Genomic DNA, 4524 nt, shown 5'->3' with positions numbered 1-4524 from the left:
CGTATGTTTTAAAATATCCAGCTTATTGTTGTTCTGTTGCATATTTTGGTCAAGAATAACGGACAATAGGCCGACCGGGATACGTAATATAAATGACTCTCTTCGAAAGAGAATATAATCGATGAAAATAAATTAGCATACCTGTTTAATTTATTGAACTTCATATGAATTTACAGTGCTGCTATCCCACATGTTGACATGGGATGGGGTCGGATAGGATTAGGATTGAGGATTCACGATAGAAACATATAAGGTTAATCCAATCCTATCCTATCCTGTATCCTACAGCCAATCAGATTCTAGCAAATGTTTATTCATATTTCAGAATAAATTACAAAAACGAAATACGATATAAAATGTTTACAAAAGAAATATTTATCAATTTTCAATAGAAAATAAAACATTCATTTCTATTTAAACACAGATTTACATTATAAACTTCGAGTAACACGGCGTACGATCTAACCGTGAACGATCACCGGAAGAATTTGGGAATGTAAACAACGAAAGTACAGACATCGAAAGACCGTATTTCTTTAGCTTGTTTGGATGATTTAACCGATTCTTACTTGTGTAAAAGTGCGATACATGTTTTTCTGTTAAATACCCTCTGTTTGTTTGGATAATTCTACAGGAACCGTCAACAGCGGACTTGAATAGATGATGTGCGAGATCATGTAAGTATACTTCACACTGTGCACTGTACATATGTGCATTTTTATACATATTTATCCCTTTAAACAATGTTCTAATGTCTTAAAATATAAACATTTTATTCTTTTTAATATAAACAAAAATTAGGATCAGGAAAAAAGAAGTAGTGTACTCAGAAAGGGGGGGTTAATATTTACAAATACTATGTCATATGATTCAATCAGCTATCAATGAGCTCTAAGACTAAAACAATCATATGTATTATGCCTTTATCAGGTTGTTACTCTTATCATTTCCCTAATAAGGTCAGAATTTTTTTTTCATTTCTGTATAATAATAAATGAATGTAGAATCATCATGACCATTTCTAATGCTTCTGCTTAAATGTTTAATAACACATGTAATAAGCTCACTCAGCAGTGCACTTACATATTATACATGTATGTATGATGTAATTGTGAGTTATGAAACATAAATTAATCTTTTAATTTTAATCATTACAGAAAATGGAATGCCTGCACTCATGCGTCATCACGGTATAAAGGATTTCAACTTAAAAAGTATGTATGATTTTATTTTTATCATGTATTTTTACATGGTAATAAAAAACATATTAAACATCATTATTTGAATTGACGTGACATGTCCGCAGTTTCTGGGAACAAGTGATTTCTTGTTTCAAAAATATTGAGAGTAAAACTGAAAGAAATGTTGAATTTTTCTGGTTATCATGTTGTTGTTACATAGATTTTTCATATTCAAATTTCAAGACCAAAAAAAAGACAAACAAACAAAACAAATTAAATAGATAAATACAAGCAGAAAATAGAGAAAAGTCACTAAAACAAATGTATTCATACTTGTTAGCAAGTTGACAAGATAAAATGAATTATAGTGTACAAGTAAATTATGTTAAATAAGATTTTCAGAAAAAATTATATGCCTGAGGTTGCAGTATAAGATTTTATTTTTCATGATTTCTAAACGCATTACTTTTGGGAGAAGAAAAAGGTGAAATTAAAACCAATTTTACATGAAAAGTGAAAGATAATCACAATCAAAAACATTTTAAACATGTTAAATGTGTATGAAATGTGTATGACAAAATTTACAATCATGAATCAACATTCATAATTTATTTCAGGAAACCCTGAACATTTGCAGCTGTACAGAATGCAGTTCATGCCATATGCTGTTAGAGTAAATGATGAAAGATGTTCAAACCACTATCAAAGAGTCCTAAGTCTAAAATCATGGTGCTATTTGTTAAGGAGATAGATGTTTGTTTTTACTGTGCATTGTTGACATTTGTAGAACTGTTCGTTTTATGACCATCTCTCTGACAATAACTCTGACATTTGAATTTCAATTTGAGCGTCGGTTAAGAAAGCCAATTTATATGCATTTAAAACATTATACAAGTGTAATAAAAACATTGATAAACTTAAATTTAAACAAAGTACATGTACATGTATCTGTGATCTTGGCATTGAAATTCATAAATGCTGTACATGGATACTTTTAATGACTGTCTCGTGGTAATCGATACACATTGTAATTGTTAAAAATATTGTGTGAGGAATCAAGTATGTTTTCCTCGTTAAATACTGAAAAATTTAAGATCAATTTCAAGGTCAAATACAAAGTTTACTCAAGAATGTGTTATAAATGCTAAAATACTGTGACTTCTTATGCATGTTTTATACGATCTAAGGAATATGTGTGGAGCATTTTAATATCCTCAATCAGACACTGATTAACATTAAAGATCAAATGCAAAGGTCAAATAAAACTTGCTTTACTCAAGAATAAGTTTTACATGTAAATACTGTGAATTCTGAATTTCTCATGCATGTTTTATAAGAATTGTTAGGATCATGTGTGACCTTATTACGAATATTTATTAATGTCAATCTGTCAACCAATATCAAATTTAGAAAATATATTCTATTAAACATAAATTATTAAATGTTACACATCAAAATTGGAAATTGAAATACATTTGTACGGTGCTCACTGACCATAAACTGAGGAGAAACTGAAGTTAAAGATAAAAAAAATTAACATTTTGAATATCTTGAATTTTATTCAACTATATATTTTATGTTTTGCATGTTTGAAAAATCTTCACAAAAAAAATATGAATTTAAATTAAAAAAAAATCATACATTTAAAATTTTGTGTATAATAAGACAATTTCACATTTAAAATGTTTAATATGTGAAAGTCAAGATATTCTAGATCTAAATTTTGACTTGTCTGTTTGGTTTATGGTCTAGTCATATCATATTTTCTTTTGTATACAGAAAAACCTGTTACACAGGCACAGTTAGACTATAAATGTACACACGTGTTATTTTCATGGTGCTCAGTTTAATGGGAAAAAATAAAATTTTACATGAAACATATACTTAAACATTATTACCGTATAGGCCTATGATTTTTAAAAATAATCAAATATTACACACCCAAGACGCAAGTAGGGATCCCGGTATCCCGATTCGTTGTTAGTAGGAAAATTAAAACACTAAGTATACTTTTTCTTAATTCTTCTGGTAGGCCAATTTCTTTACATATGTTTGCAAAATCAGTACTTGTGCACGTGTTAATTACGATCCGTTTGTTAATATTTTTTTTTAACATGGTAATGATAATTCCTAAATTTAATTCTGCGCGGTGGAGTCGGGAATTATGGAATGCCGATCTCGATTATTTTTCTCCATTAAAATATATAACATTTAAATGCACTACCATAACTATAACTGATTTTTCTTTCTGGTAATTCCATTTTTTTTTCGTTTTATCAAATTAATTCCTAAATATTAAAAAACTGAGAGTTGCAGGATAGGATAGGATAGGATTAGACTGAAATCACAGGATAGGATTGTGGATCCAGTTCACGATAGGATAGGATAGAATTGTCAACTTATAGGATAGCAGCACTGTAAGACAATATTTCCGATTTTTCCAACCTCCACTTTACGTATCTTTAAATTTGATAAAACAATTTTCTTTACACGACATGATCAATTTCCGAGTTACTGGTTAACACATATGACCATTTTTTTCAATCATAATGACTGTTACAGTATAACAAAATAAAAACCTTTTATTTTTGTTAATGTTTACACGTTTCTTATCATTTTCTAGGGTTAAATAACCCTTAATACTTCGTTCACGAAACCAGATTTCTAAAAATTGACATCCTCCTTTACTATGGACCTCATAATGCAGCGCTGATTTAGCCGAGGTAATATTTTCGCCATATGCTTTTATGAACAAAAACAAGGTTTTAGTCATTTTGCTCCAAACGGAGGGCAAATTGATTGGAAATTTGACGTTTGTTTTGCAAAAAGCCCTGTCCTCCCTGAAGTCCTCCTTTATGTTACTCAGAAGCCTAATCATCTTTTAGGCGAGTTAAATATTTTGAAAATTATGGATATCGAACATCTATCAAGGGGTCCAAAAGCTATACCTAGGAAACGTAGAATTCTTATGTGTAATTAATATACATGTCACCTGTGAGTCATATCTCATCTCAATCAAAAGTTATAAGCAAATGCAACAATTTTGAAAAGTAGGTTAGGCTTCAAGGTCCAGGTTATAGAAATAGTCATGAATTATTTGGAAAAGTCTTATCTCAGGTAATAATATACATGGTTGATAAATTGTATTTGCCGACACTTTTCTCTTTCAAAATGATGAATTTATAACAATTTAATTTTTTTCCAAGTAGGTCCACTTGCTTGTTACACGAACGAAAAACCATGCACGAACAGGAAATTACTAGTACATGTACATAAGTTTTATATGAATGCCTTGTCTCTTCTCGTTCAGTAGATATGACCGTGATGAACAAGGTTAAATCGT

General features: G+C 29.7%; 1 long non-coding RNA gene across 1 annotated transcript; it reads left to right on the top strand.

Moving 5' to 3' along the window:
* The first annotated feature begins 511 nt into the window (after positions 1 to 511).
* Positions 512 to 1915, top strand: LOC134261673 (uncharacterized). Its single transcript, XR_009990861.1, has 3 exons — positions 512 to 677; positions 1158 to 1214; positions 1799 to 1915. It is a non-coding gene; the product is annotated as an uncharacterized LOC134261673 (long non-coding RNA).
* The last annotated feature ends 2609 nt before the right edge of the window (positions 1916 to 4524 follow it).

Source organism: Saccostrea cucullata, unplaced genomic scaffold (genome assembly GCF_032062105.1).
Source record: "Saccostrea cucullata isolate Sc308-1 unplaced genomic scaffold, CSIRO_AGI_Scuc_v1 ctg11801, whole genome shotgun sequence".
NCBI classification, from domain to species: Eukaryota; Metazoa; Mollusca; class Bivalvia; order Ostreida; family Ostreidae; genus Saccostrea; species Saccostrea cuccullata.
The sequence above is the reverse complement of the archived record's forward strand: the minus strand, read 5'-3'. Positions and strand labels throughout refer to the sequence as shown.